This window comes from Ischnura elegans, chromosome 7 (assembly GCF_921293095.1).
Source record: "Ischnura elegans chromosome 7, ioIscEleg1.1, whole genome shotgun sequence".
NCBI classification, from domain to species: domain Eukaryota; kingdom Metazoa; phylum Arthropoda; class Insecta; order Odonata; family Coenagrionidae; genus Ischnura; species Ischnura elegans.
Window position 1 is genome coordinate 24,629,284 of NC_060252.1, and position 16,102 is coordinate 24,645,385.

At 39.9% G+C, this 16,102-nt stretch overlaps 1 protein-coding gene and 1 non-coding gene across 2 annotated transcripts in view; one reads left to right on the forward strand and one right to left on the reverse strand.

Annotated features, from left to right (window-relative positions):
* The window catches only part of LOC124162571 (GS homeobox 2-like), a 177,738-nt gene that overhangs the window by 153,900 nt on the left and 7,736 nt on the right, over positions 1 to 16,102 (forward strand). The window lies entirely within an intron of this gene.
* Positions 3,885 to 3,957, reverse strand: Trnat-ugu. Its single transcript has one exon. It is a non-coding gene; the product is annotated as a tRNA-Thr (tRNA).

Here is a 16,102-nt window from a genome sequence, read left to right on the forward strand (position 1 = left end):
ACCTGCAGAAACATTTCGAGAGACAAAGGCAAAGGAAAATTCTGGCAAAGCACGATTTTTACGATGTTTATTGGGGAAGTCAGGTAAAAGTCGAATCGGGAGATATCAACGCATGGATATTGAGAAGGGCTACGGATATCCCAACATTTCTAATACCCCGCATATCATTCAAAGGAAAGACGACACCATTCGTCACAGATTCGCCAATATTTTGCAAGAGCACAATGAAATAAAAAGAAAGCTACGAGCTGTGTCAAAAATTCCTAAATTTTTCACAAGAATTAGTTTGGGAGTCGCTAGAGACCTGGAGGCTACGTGCTGGGCTTAGATGACTTGAGCTAATAGGGATAAATACATTCCAGTTCGACACAAAAACATCATCTTCGGACCTTATTATCAATTCTTAGAACCTCATGTTTTGTGGTCCGTCTGAAACGATAAAGAGAGATAGATACTATTTTGTCGAAAGGATAGCCAGAGGAATTCGTTTTTCCACCGAATATCCTCTATTGTAATGTTCGCATCATGAACAGTCGAAGGAGAGGGTAAGAATAAAAAGAAAATGGATGTTACGCATTTTGATCTTCCTTTGTCTAACACGAGAGAAGAGGGATAGATGGGTATGCGTGTAGAGCGTTTCATTCGCGGACATTTTTGGAGTGGGCGGAAGATGTTTTTCTCATTTCCTCGCGTACAGCGCTGATTGAATGATTGTTTACTTCGGTGGCTGTCACAGTTTTCAATCCCCGCGAAAAGTTGATTAAGCTGATTCGATATATCGCTCTCGACGAAGGATTCGACGGGAATTCAGGGGGTGAGGTGGATTACTACTACGTAAGCGTTGCTTGTGTGTGATATAGCACTCCGCGTGTGGAAGGGCAGAAACAAATGACGGGTCAGGAGCGCCAAGCGTTTGTCTCCTCTCGTCACTTCCCGCCTAAAAAAAACCGGCAGAGCGTGCGCGCATTAATGTCCTTTTGTCTTTTTGATTTCATAAATCTGTCACCAGGGGGATGGTGTGGAAGAGTTCGATGATGAAATGATGGCAGCTTGATCGAAATCCTTGTAGGGCTACGCATCATCGGTTGGAATGCTGATTGGAACGATCCGAAAAACGTTCCGGATTAATTTCTCCCTTTGCTCGCGATAAATATATTAATTTTGGTCGCAGCGGATGCATTTTCATTAGATAGAGAAGCTTCGGGTGTTCGCTTGGGGTCGCAAATGGATATGAATATAGCGGCGTCAAGTCCTCTTTCACGAACGAATCGGACATATTGGCGTGCGTAAGATGAGAGAATAAAGCCCTTTGACAGGCACATCTCACGCGCGCGCAAATGCAAATCAATAAATTCGGCTTTTGTTTTCGCCGAAATGAAGAACAAAATACGACGTAGCTACGAGTTTCCATCGGGAAATTTCTCGAATATTATGTCAACCATATAACAATTCTGGGAGCCGCTAGAGACTCAGAAGTTACGCCCTAGATTTGAATTACGTGAACAAATGTGCTTTTACATAACTCAAGTTAGTAATTTCGATGTGGTAGATCAGTTCCATCATGTTCTGTTGGGTGAATTGTAATTTCCCGATTTTAAAAACAATTTAATTATTTAATTTCGAAACACTGTGTCCATCCAAAATGATACTCTAAACTAGTCGTCTATTCAAATGTTTTTAAAATTATAAATTGCAATTCAATCAACTCTTTAGGAAGGACAGATTTTTCAGAGAGACACACATAATATCATTCGAAAATTGTTCTACCTATATAGGTGTGAATGTAAGAATTGACAGGCACACCCCTAAAACCCCCCCCTCGCAGAGAGAAATTTCTAAGTTTAATCCATTTTACTTAATTAGATTGATATTACTAATAGAATAGTGTGAGAATTAATACGATATCCCTTAGAAAGCCGTAAAACTCACCATTTTGAACCGTTTATCTTAAAATTCCGCAATTTATTAATCTCGCACCTACCGTTTATCCTGGTGGGTATTCCATACCCTCACACATCTGGTATTAGTTGCACCTAAACCCCCCCCCCCAGCTTTAATTCCTAGCTGCGCCCCTGCCCCACGATAGGTTTCATTTATGAATTGGATGGATGAGGCAGATACTTTGTGGAGATCTATTGTGAGATATTAAGTGAAACCCTGCACTTTCCACATAAAAATTTATTAAACTAGAGTCGACATGTTTCGCTGCACTGCGGCATTATCAAGACTTTTAAACTAGATGTCAAGATTTTATTTAAACTAGATATCAAGACTATTAAACTAGAGTCTTGATAATGTTGCAGTGCAGCGAAACATATCGACTCTAGTTTAATAAATTTTTATGTAGAAAGTGCAAAGTGTTTCACTTCATATCTCAGGTTTCATTTACTTCTAGCGGACAGAATTGCGTCGCTTCATTTCGTTTAGGTTCGAGTATTTTCCAATATCAACTCGGGGCCCCATAAATCAGGTCCCACGGCTACGCAGGGGATATTCCGTTGGGAAAGGGTCATAATTACTTCGCCGCGGCGATTTTTGGACTGATAGCTGAGCTGCTAGCCTCGAGTCGTCGTCGAAATGAGATGAAACCCGCCATTGCGGCAGCCTCGCGTTCGCAGCGAAGGTTTATTTGCTTGACAAGATCGCCTCCAATTAAATCGCCGTTTTATGCTCATTTGTTGCGATGATGAACTCCAATGTGGCACTCCACGATTCCGCCGCTATGATCATTATGATTGAGCATAGATCGGACGTGCCTGAGGAGAAAAAATTATCCCCTTCAACCCTGATAGGTTAATGGTGGAATTATAAATTATGAAAAATGAGGGAGTGAAAAGGTTTATTTCTGGCGAAGGCACCCGAGATGAGTAGTAGGAGCTTTCACGGTTTCCACCCGGATGGCTTGGTTCCTGAAGTGATGCTAGATGGATCTGTTAATTATACTTGTACTTCTTATTTTATGCATACATGACGTCAACATTTTCGGGCTGCGTCCGTGTATATTGTTGAATAATACACAACAGTTTCTCCTGCTATCCTGCTGGCGTCCTCAGCTGAAAGATGGCAAGAAGCTCGTGGGCCTCTCTTCCTATGCAATGGATACGAAACCCTTGGGCGGCCTCGCGGGGTTACAACCTGGGCCAAGATCTCAAGCTATAAGCTTATCAACTCTGCACCGCAGGAGGGGGGAGGAAGGGAAGGAGAAAGGAAGGAGGCGCCGCCGCGATAGGAGCCTGACGACGCCTCCTGGGAGTAGATAGGGAAGGAAGGGAGGGGACGAGGAATCCCGCACCGTCACAGAGGCGGGCGGGTCCTACTACTAACGAAACCAGGCATCAGCCATTGCTATTCTAACAACTTTGGAGAATCGTTCCATGAGGAAGAATGATTCAACGATCAAATCGTTAGATTCTCTTCCTATGCAGGGAACTTTAGTGCCAAAACCGGGAAATTTCTTCGTCCAATCAGATTACATCCTCAAATTTGCGTGGAATAATTCTTTCCCAAGCGCTGTCGAGTTATTATCCATCTTCCCTGTTCAAGTCTTTTCACGATCTCAATGGCCTCTTTTAATATTATGGGGAAATACTTTTCTTCTCTAATTTATTTATATTCATGACCTCGAAAACAGTACTATATGGCCTTTACAGTGGAATGGGAGGGTTACTATAAGTAACACGACGACAATCAACCACGCCCTGCGTTGGGGTAGTCTAAACAGGCAGAATTCGAACCCGCGACCCCTCCAGTTTGGCAGGCGAGAAATGTGCCCCGCCGCCACTGGGGTCAGCAAAAAGCAGGTTGAAGGAGTCCTAGTGAGTTTCTTTTGTGAAACTAACGAAAACGTAATTCCCACGAGAGCCGTTAAATGTAAGCAAAATTTTTGCCTCCTGAGAGAATTGAACTCTCGACCCCTGGTTTACAAGACCAGTGCTCTAACCTCTGAGCTAAGGAGGCACCTTATTCAATGTGGTTAGGGCCAAGCTTGTATACCCTGAATGGGGAACATTCACAATTTTCTCAAAGGACTAGAATAAGAAGCTCCCTATCTCAAATGTACTCGTCGAAAATTTCGCGGATGAATAATGTTTTTCAGCTGAGTTATGAGTCTTTGAAAATTAATCTTGATCGGCTGCTTGAAAACACGACGTCATCGGAGCGTGACGTCACGGCACGGTATCCTCTGATGACAGACTGAGGAAGTGGATAGAAAATTGATCTACGAGGGCTCAAATGCAAATTTGGCGAAAATAATTGCTGTTGTAACGTCAAACATCAGATTGTGAATATGCTGGGTTGTCAAGGCGTTATTGAAACAAATGAAGGGTGGTTTGGTGAGATTTATTATTATTATCATTATTTGGTGAGATTTGGAAGCAATCACTATTTTTCAGAAAATCAGCCGCCATATGGAAGTCGACCAAAAGTAAACTGTCGTATTGTGATTTCTTAAATCCCTATTAAGTCAACTTGTCCTTTGAGGAACTACTAGAAAGCTCGTTGATGATTTTTACTTCGATACATTGCAATCAAGAGTCTGCCCTTCTACTCTCTTAGTGAAGTGAACGGTGTACCGTGCGATGACGTCAGAGGGCGTTTCAAGGCCTTGTGACATCAAGCGATATTCTATCACTTTTAATAAGCATTTAATGACGTTTGTGGAGTTCTAGAAGAGTTTTGGCTTATATATTTGGACTCGTGAGAAAATTGTCTATTCAATAAGACTTACTAGCATGATGAACAAATTTCTTGCATGTTCCCCATTGTTGGTAGTGGTGTTTGTTCCGATTGGCTGAAGCTGTGTTAAGGGCTTAAGAATGATTTCCGTGAAAAAGTTTCTTCCAAGTTTTGCTAAGGAGCAGATTGCTATCCCATCCACTGAAGTTACAGAATTTAAAAGGTTTCACTCGCTTGGTTTCACTCGCACAACACTTTACTATTTACAAGTACCGGTGGGCTCATCTAGTATACATTAAATAATGTCCTTCCCAGGGGCGCAGCTAGGAATTAAGGCTAGGGGAGGTTTTAGGTGCAACTAGACCTGGGGTGTGTGGTATACCCGCTAGGATAAGCGGGAGGTACGAGAGCCCTCCCCCAGAAATTTTTAAAGATAAATGGTTCAAAATTGTTAGTTTTATGTCTTTCTGAGGGATATTATGTTAATGCTTACACTCTCCTATACTTACTCCCTTATTAGGGGCATCATGAATAAAAACGAACAAACTTTGTATTAAACCACCAATTTATTTACGCGGTACGACTAATTTCGACGCAGCGGCGTCATCCTCAGTTACCTTGCTTTTTTACTACAACCTATAACAGGAACTTATTAATGGTATAAGATGCACACATTATGGCATTTTATCGAATTTCTATTTCAGTCCAATAGGAAATTGGCCCTTAATATATATAAGACGTTATGAGTTAGGCGTCCTGCGCAAGTGATGTAGGTACAGCCATGCATTTGATGATATTTAGTTCCAGTCCCCACCCATGACTCTGCAATAAAGAGTGACCCAAGTCTTTGCCCGGGGTGAGAACCCAAATTCCAAAATTTATTTCTCGCTACAGAAGGATTACATTTCAGGGCATTTTGTTCATGGATTCCATCGCAGGGCTGGCGGAGGAGCGATTATTTTAATGCCCATTGAAGGATGTATCGAGTAGCCATAATAATCACCTCGTCATAGCTGCAAACCCGCACCAGCTATTATTTTCAGCTAAATACGGCACCACCTGGTGGCAAACGCAACAATACAATAGAGTGATGTTCATTCCCCAACCGCAGTGAGCGGAATATGCCTTTACACCAGATTCGTGACTTGCTGAGAGACAATATCTACTATTTTCATTTCCAAAGCGTAGTAGTAGGAATTTAAGGTAATCAATGCATTTTCTACTATTTTATTGGTTATGAAACTCTGAAAAAATAGAAATTTTTCGCTCATTTCATCGATATAAACTGGGGTGTAAAAGGAATATTTTATTCAACGAAGACACCCGAATCAGAGCCAGTTGATCCCGTAAGTAGAAGCGATAAAATTCTATTTGGGAGGAGCGCAGATGGAGATAAGTAAGTCCAGAGGAAATTATATTTTTTCAAGTGTGTGATTAATAACTAGCCTCGCGTTCCTTTTTCCTTTCCATCCTGAAGCTGTCATTGACACTTCTATTGAACTAAGGCTACACATACTTTCAACTCTGATTCAAAACAAAAAATAGTCTCTTATTTTTTTCCTGAAAAGTGGTTGCTTAGTGTGTAAGTTGCCAATGCTTCTGTGAAACTTTTAAACGCGCTATTATTTCATATAAACGCCCTATTTATTAGCGAGGTTGATTTTTCATTAATTCTTCTTTACATTTATTGCTTAGTTTTTTCTGTAAGCCGAACCTTTCCGAAGCAACTTGTATTTTCCCCTGTTTCACCGAGCGAAATCGGGGATTTTTTCCGTGCCTTCGTTCAAGAGGAGTGCGGAGAGGAATACTCTAGCAGACGTAATGGAATGAAGTGCGTTTTTCATTTCGCGATCATTTTTCGCCCTTCATCTCTTCCACCAAACCACCCCTTCGCATCTGCCCCTTTGCATTTCCGAATAATATTCCCCACGCCCCTCCCTTCCCCAACCCACTCCTGAAAAAACACGCCCTCTCTTTTTTATTCCATGTGCGGGGCGTCGTTCTTTTTTTTTACCCCCTCCCTCCTCACCAAATGAATCGTCGCCGTCGTTTCCAATCAGCGCCGCCCGTGAGGGAGTGAGGAATCACGGCCGGGTTGAGAAAGATGGCGGACATTGCGAGAGAGTGCGAATGGGATTATGGCGGTTAGGTTGCATTAGCGTCGGAGGCACAGATGAGCATCGCATCGCGTGTTGTAAGCAAATGAATTTTTCGCTCGAATGAGCTGTTTTTTACAACGTTCTCAACACAATGTTTTATCTCCTCTGTTTTTATTTCTCTTTCGCCAACAGTTAAGGTTGGCACTCAGTTGGCTGTTGGTCGTTTTGACATGATCAGGGGCATTCAATATCTCTCGTTGTGATTGAATGGACCATTATTTTTTGCTTTTCGAAAGAAGCCCCAAAATATTGCGTGTTTTTTTCAAAATTGCATCCATCAGCTATCGATACTAACGCTGTAATAAAGTATTTTAACCTGCCTCTAACGCCAGCTTATGGACAGCATCTTAATTTAATTACCTACAAGCAGAGATTTTCTAGCAAACTGTTTGATTTTTATTTAAAATTTTATTTTATTCCTAAAGTATTTAAAGGTAAACAAGATCATTAATACAATAACACTGCTTTGATTCTACCCTTTCAAGTCCGGTGGTATTTTCTTGATATCGGGGTAAAATTTTAACCTTGTCAATTTAAATTAAGCAGCTATGTGCTCGTATGCATTATAAAAATGTTCAATTAAGTTATATAATAAATATCAGGCACATTTGAGGATCATTTTTACTCCTAAATGAAATGTCGCCGTTGCAATATTCCTCTAAAAATGGAAATTAATATGGCGTCACCGTCATGTTCATGTTCATTTATGCAAGATGGTTTTACGTTACAGATTCTACTAGCTGCCAGTTACATAGCCAGGGGGGATTGACAGAGGGGCTTCAGCCCCACCGACTTTTTTTTCCCCTTGCCATAACTACTGGCGAAACCTCTGCTGAGAAGATCACTGGCCCAGGGTCATCTGTCCTCTGACTCTCCACTTTTCAATATAGCTACATTATATTATAGCTACCATCGAATCATATTGAAGAAGAAAATCTTTGCGCCGGAATGACATTTAGTGATAAATAAACGGGAATATACAGAACATGAACCAAAGGAATGAAAACTATGGAGAGTAATGTCGATATTATCGTCATAGGGAAGAAAAGACGGTGGCCGACAGTGGTGCAGCGAGGGGGGTGGTTTTTTGGGATGAACCCTACCCCCCTCCCCAGAGCTCAGAGAAATTTTTAAGTTTAATCCATTTTACCTAATTAGATTGATATTACTAATAGAATAGTGCAAGGATGAATAAAATATCCCTCAGAAAGACGTAAAACTCACAATTTTTCTTAAAATTCCGCAATCTATTAATCTCGCACCTACCGCTTATCCTGGTGGGTATTCAATACCCCCACACACCCCGGTATTAGTTGCACCTGAACACCCCCCCCCCCCCCAACCTTAATTCCTAGCTGCGCCCCTGGTGGCCGATGAGCATTGATTCCGCACAACAACCCTTTATATCGAAGTGCAGATTAATGATGGTTAATCCTTTCACCGCACACATAGCTTACAGAACCACAGTTTTCAGGTAAATAATCAAGGTGGGAATGGAAGAAAGGGAGTTTCAGTGGCAAATTGCAACCAATATCACGTAGCTTTTCTCCAAGCACTTTTACTTGTGTTGATAGGTCTCCTCTTTTCCACGGACTAAAAATCGTTATACCACACCTTTTGAGGAATTCCCGGATGCATTCTCTCTTACCCCACCAAAATTATATTAAAGTCAAGAGTTTTTCAAAATTGTGAGCATTCGGGAGACCACAGATTTTCCTTTCTCAGCCTTATGCATCACTTTAATGTTGGGACGTTCGCTCTCTTAACCATTGGAGAGCCTCTCCACACTTTATTTCAATTCTCGGAATTCAGAATTCTTGAAGGCCATTTGTCTTTAATGCTGTGCTTTTTTCTTTTTTAGCGCGAAACATTTTTGGTGCTGAGTAGCGCTATCAATAAGAACAAGTATCTCACATAACTCAAACATGTTCATCGTACTCTTTCATCGTACATCGTACCTTAACTAACACTAGTAATGAGTATATGCGTGTATATTATTTCGCTAGTTACGCGCTGTAATTTGTTTTCTTTGATCAAATATGGACGAATTTTAGGGTTCTGTCATAGGCACTACGTCTGTATGTTTGATAGTTAATTTATTTCCGTTTTCATCTCCTGTACTCTTTTGTGATAATACGTGTGGAGATGGTTAATTGAGTATTCACATAGTTTAATAGACTTTTTTATTTATCCGATACAATATCCTTCTTGATCTTGGTTACTTAGACGTAAACAAACAAGTTCTTCTGTGCAAAAATATTTAAGATGATTTAGGTGCGTTCTGAACTCACCACATACACGCCGATGCGTTCCTAATGCATTTGTCGGATATTTATTTTAACCGCCCCCGATAAATTTTTCAGAAAAAGGTGAGCAATAATCAGTCATGGTGGTGGGTAATTAGTCACTGTGATAATGATAGGCTTCCCATTTATGTCAATGAGTAAGTTTTTTCTCTCTTAGCTTATTTCGACCGTAACACCGAAAGCTGATTTTAAGCAACGTTGCCATGCTCGCGAGGTTTGAGCGTGAATTAATAATTGGTTTACTTCCCTTTCGTTAAACAGTTTGAAATGCAATTATCTTTCCATTCTTCCGTTTATAGCGAGCCTTCCTTTCTCTTCATAATCGTTTTCAGTTCGTTTCAATTGTGTTTTGAATGACACCTGAGTCGGGAGAATTGGATGATTGTGCATTTATGAAACCCCTTGTCACGCATTATCTCTGTTTAATTAACTACGTATTTCAAATGCCTTCAGTGGCGATAGATGACTGTTTTCAGAGGCTGTTTCGGTGGCAAACCGAGAAATATATATAATTTGATACATCGTCTGATTGGAATGAATTGCGGTTGTATTTCCCAACCTCTCTCGTTGTGAAAAGTAACATAAATGTCAGGTAGAAATCCGCGAGCTCAAATTTACTAAAGTTTGCCAAATTGAAGTCACTGTTGCATAGTTAGCGAAACCGGTCAGACAGATTATACGCTAGCGTAAAATTTTTGATTTTTGTTTACGTAGGATAATTTGTGTAGGCAGGAGGATAAGTTCTGGTTGAGTTTAATCGTTTTCTTATTTTCATGTAATATGGAATGATCTTAAATAAAATATTTTCACATCCACTTTATCATATGCACTGATTTTCCAAAACTAGTCACTACTCGGTTGTTCCTCCTTTTCCCTCGTGTAAAAATAATGCCTAACATTCATCTTGGGTACAATTTCGTTTGTCGGCCGGTTATAAACGCTTCTCCGGGCGGCAAATTATTTTATCTCTGGAATAGCACATCGAAGTAGAGGCCTCAGAGGAATATGTATACATTTAGTGTGCAACGGTCTCTGCGTATGCGCCAAGAATGAAATTGGATTAGCCTTAATCACGTGATGGATCTGATGGGACTGATTTACTGACTGCGACGATAGCGTTGGTTTTCATCTTTTATTCTTGCTACGGTTGAATTTTTTATTCCTATTAAATTTAACGCTCCGGAATAATGATTGTATCCAGGTTTGAACGAATTATATTGATAAATATTTAATTTGCTAACTGTTTCCGCTGGCCATAATAAAAACGGAATTTTGGGTTCAAGTATTAGTATTAAAATTATAAGTTGCAGAAAAGTTTCTCGGGTTCAAATTACTAACTTCAAGCAGAAATAAAAGTATAAGTATTTAAATTACTAACTTTTTCCATTTATTTTAATATTACGGATTTCGGAGTTCCATCGTTGGCATCGGCTTTTGGTTGCTAAGCCGCCATCATTCCCACTCTTGCTTACATTTGGTCTCAGGCACGTTACAGAATACGAGAAATAATCTAAGCAAAGCATCAAACCCACTAGCAGCCTCTCTGCTGTGCGTGGATGCGAGACCAAGGGCGCAGCCGAAACATTGCCTCGTGCAGTTTTCCCTTTGCTGTCGTCTAGTGGGAGCGCGGTCGCAATTCGGCCAATGGCGAACGCTCGATTTGTAAAAATCCACGTTGGGCATACATAATCACAGGGGCGACGATGGTTTACGGGGGGGCAACGACACTTTCTGGAGGGAATTAGTGCGCTCTCTATCTGCGAAAAGCGAAAACGTGGGGCGTACATACATCATCCGCGTTCAGTCTTCCTTCGTGGCCGTGCAATCAGTGATGTCGAGGATACGCCCAGTGGATGATGGAGAGAGATTATTTCTTGCGGAGATGTCCGTCGCCATGGGCAGGCGATTTAAAGAGGATGTGGTTGGCTGTGGTAACCAAAACAAATACTCATCGAGATCATTGGGATGCTTAAAAGAAGGATAAAATAGCCATTAATGTTTGTTATGGGATTAAAATTGACCAATTGTTGCCTTATTATTTCAGTTGGGTTGGGGTTCCGGACGAGGAATTTAAATGGTAAAACACATTATAGTTTTCGTAGTATTAAGCGTGCAGTTCGATAATTATCTTCACATCTTTGTAGTTATTTGGCAGACTATAGGAAGCATAATCGGTTTACTTCAAAAACAGCTACTTGTAATTTCATACTTTTGCCCATATTTAGTGAGTTGGCAACTTTCATGAAAAGTTAAGTTTTTTTAGTTCGTTGTGCACAGTCATGAATTAATTTGATCACGGAATTTCATTGGATCATGGAGTAAAAGCATTATATTTACCATATTATCCTCCATATAAATATTATTTATTAATGAAGAGAATGGCCATACAGTGAGCTCTGTGCGGCTGTGACCAATGATAATAAACAATTTCTTAATAATGAACTATTTTGAGAAAGGGAGAGGTAAGAAGAAGAATGGGAGAAGGAAAGACACTTTGGACCACTATACGACGAAGAAAATACGTCGGATGTAATGAGACGCAGCAGTTATGTGGGAAACGTAATGGATGGAAAATTTCAAGAAAAAGTCCCCAGATGAAGACCAAAGGAGAATTTCTCAGGGCATATCAAGAAAGATACGGGGAAGAGGAGGCTCAGGGAGGTGGAAGAACTGGCATGGGATAGATTGAGAAAAACGTTAAGAGAATGTATGCCATAGATTGAACCGTTCTTAGAGATAATATTCAAGAATTCATTGCCTGAAGGAAAGATGCCTATGGATTGGAAAATTACAAACGCTACACCGATGCACAGTGGTCCGAAATCGGAAAAAGCCGGACAAAAGTCCAAAATGGCTTTTTTTGAGGTAGGGACCTGAAACTTGGCACAAATACTCACAAATGATGGTTGATTATGGATTTGTATGCCATTTTTCATAATTTTGATCCGTTGTTGAGATACAGCCGCTCAAACATGACCAATTTTCAAAAACTCGCGCGAACTCGCTTTTCTCCGAAAATCTTTGAACTTAAGCAGGTGGTGTTGCAGTTGTATGATTTTTATGGAATAAAAAACACAATATTCCTTTGATAAGATGCTTTGGCCATATTGTTCATGATTTTTGAAGATTTTGGTTCACATTTACATAGTTTTACAACACAAAATGGCGTACCCATTTTTCGCGTGAAATTTCAAATAAAGTAGACATTATCTTTCGTTTACGAAATATGGTAATCGGGAAATTTACATCACAGTGTGAAGTAGACATTTATTAAGAATACTGCGAAGAAATCTTGGAAAAAAGTTTGCGACCACGGAAATGAGAGCGATTTTTCGATCGCGCATCAAGTCTGAGCTACGCCACGCGGGACTCTGAGGCTTGGTAACTGCGGGCGATTTATCAAGTTTTTTTCAGAATTGCTTCGTAAAAATCGCCATTTGAAGCATGGCACATAGTCAATATTGACCTTAAACACTATTACCATGATAATGGATCGATCGATTAACGGTGTAACGCATTACTCTAGTGAAGATGGTAAGGATTAGATTTTTGTCCGTACCATTCTACGTTCACGAAGTATGCTTCGGATATTGACGTATTCTTAAGAGATTCGGTTGGCATGCGAAATAAAGAGAAGTAAACAGCTTCTGGGAAAGGCAACGACCTATATTCTTTGTCCTAACCAGTAGCTACCCTCCCTTTTCAACCCTCGCCGAGGAGGGTCGCGCGGATAGTGGCGTTTTATGACCACGCAAGGCCTTTAAAGGCAAAGGTATGTAAAGGGTCCTTCTACACGGGTTTTTACTTTTTGATGTCACCATACACTAGGAGAATGTTTGAAGGAGAAAGAAAAGATAACATCTTATCCTTGAATTCATAATTAAATATTATATTAAAATGGTAAATAAAGAGTTAAATTGATTTTGTCAAATTTCACTTTTCATCCATCGTTATACAGCATACAAGAAACACGTTTGATAAATGCAAAAATCATTATGAAATCAAACACTTGCGTTTTTAAAGTTTGGAACCTGTTTTTTAAATTCGTAGTGGTATATTTCAATAAAAAAAACAATGTAGCATTAATGGATTACCAATCGTTAGCTCTAAATCTTATGAATTAATTTAATGCGGAGTTATAAAAAGGAATATAAAGAGGATACATACTTCGGAATTCACCTTTTACTTCGCTTTTTTTATGAGATTTTACATTGTCTTTTTTCATTTACGGTAATTCAACTTTCAATCCCCGAATGAACTGTCGTCACTGATGTCCGAGTCCTCTTCTTCAACATCATCCAAAATCAGCAGATCTCTTAAATATTTCGGCATTTCCTTTGGTCTTCTCCGAGTTGATGTCAGTGTAGAGGAAAGAAATGGATCAGACGTTAACAGCAGTCTTTTGAATAGGTCGTCGTTTGTGGCCTCTCTGGAGTGCTTCCTACTAAATCTCATGCGGAATGTACGTGTGTCCTTATTCCGAGCTTCCAGTGCCTCTTCTGAAAGTTGCCCCAGGGGAAGAATCGCTTCTTTTGCAATTTCGCTTCCATGCAGCAGTACCTTATGCACCGTGGTTGGCATATAATACCACGGATAGAGTTTAACATACAGCTCTGCAGTTCTCTGGCAGTAGTCCGAGAAAGCTATATAGTTTAGTGTTATGCCACTTGATACTGCCCTCAGAATGATGGAAATTTTTTTTATTAGATCAACATTGATACCTGTAATTAAAAGAAGATAATTAATTTACTGCTAATGGCACATTTTACTTTCCTATTTTTATATTCAAATATATGCGTGAAGTTATGCTAAAACATATGTTTTCCTAATGCAGAGCACGTTTGCTCAATTACCTGTCAAATCAGCGGCCAATTCTGGGGAATCGAAGAAGCGCCTGGCCGAATTACCGTCATTTGTGTTACCAGATCCAGGTCTGGGAACATCAACGATTAACCCCATCCTTTCCTTGAAAGCCTTCTGAATGCTTATTTTCCTCTGCGTTAGTAGCGTTTTGAGATTACCTCGAGCCTGTAAAGAATTTTTCTCGTAATTTAAAGGCATTTTCACCGTTGAACTAGATTCAAGCTTGTTTGCATTCTTTCTTACCTGCCACTTTCTGAACTCCAGCCTGTACGATATGTGTAGCAAGCATTCAAAAAACCGGATATAGCAATGCAAGGTTGACAATCCGAAGGAATATTTTGTCACATCTACAGGTCGATTCCTTAATGCCATCAAATTATTCATCTCTGCAGCTGTTGCTCCGCAGATGTAGCACCTCATACTCGGGTTATCAGTCAATGCATTGCATACCTAAAATAATCGTCATTCATTAATTTTAATCCATAAACTTTAAAATATTCCAGACTATCACGATATAAGCATGAATTTTTCTTACCTTTCCATTTATCATTGTAAGCAACAAGCTGAAGTTGACTGAGTAATTTCTATTGCTCCAATTTTTCAGGCCGTCAATCTGCCTTTGTATGTATTTGCTTTCCTCAACAGCAACTTCCTTTGTTTCCTTCAACCACCGTAGGCGGATAGGCCGGCAAAATCTTGTTGACGATGGGCGAGGATTTTTCCATATTATTTCATCTAAAACAGCAGAGTTGGAATTGAGTTATCAATTTTAACATTAATAAGCAAGATATGGAATTTGAAACGCCTTAAACTCATACCATTTTCGTCATTCACCAAACGAAGTGGTACCAGGGAGCTCATGAATAAATATTCATCCGAAGAATCCGCCTTTACCCAACCCTGTTTGTATTGGGAATGGCCCGAACTCCCGTCAAATCCATATTTGCATATCATCGTGCAGTTCACCTTGCTGGACGCAGGAGCAGTTGATTCGCACTCCAATATCCTCGATACTGTGTGGTTTAGCAAGGATTGTAGGCTAACTTCGCACTCGTTCTCTGTTATGCGTATATCTTGTGGGTATGCAGCTATTTTTGCTGTTAACACCCGTGCGTAGCTGGGATACAAAAAATGCTTGTGAGTGCGAGCGGAGAATCGTAACACATTATATTGACTTTTGGTCAGTCCAATGGTGATGATAAGAGATAATGCCTCCTCTGGAGACATTTGCTTTTGCGCCTCATCACTCTTCCTCCACTTACTAAGAACTTTCTTAGCTCTCGTTGGAGTTGTTGTAGTAACTTCCGTTATTAAATCCGCGGCTGCAGCATTTCCTTCCTCCCTTAAACCAAGGGTGGTGGCTAATGCCAGCTCAGCTACTGAAGAAGTACTTTTTATGTTCTGAACTTTTCTTCTCTTAGATCTGAAACACGAAGAAGTAAAGTCTTTCTCGGGCCGCCCTAATGAACCTAACAAAGAAATAATAGTAGGATATAGAGTGGTACATAGAATGCATTACATATGAAATAAGTATTGATATTCAGAAATTAAATTTACTTTAAAAGTTCAAAACATAACGTAAATATAATAGATACCTGTTGCCTTTGAGGAACCAGGAAAGTATTGACGGACAGATTCAGGGATAATTATTGGCTCCGCGAGCCATTCCTTACTTCGCAATAAAAATCGTTTATTATTACGGCAACATTTGTTCCATAATTTTTCGTAATATAGCCAAAATTCCAACCTAAGAAACTCTCGGAGACCATCAACAGCTTCCTCATAGCTCTGGACATTCAGTCTCCGCGACAAAAAATCCAGTAAGAGTACTTTTTTCTCGCCTGATGTTTTACGATTCATTTCTAATATTTTATTATGCAACTCAGAACGATTTATTTTATATGAATCCATTGCTACCCTAGAAAACAAATCAAAATGATAATTGCCATGATGATAATCTAAAAGTGATATAACACATTGTTTAAGAAGTAGGCAAACACACGTATATTTGGTATGGAAATTGGTACAACTTACCTTAAAAATTTTCAAGCTGGAAAATCACAGTTCCGTCCAACTCCGAGAATAGATAGTAATTAT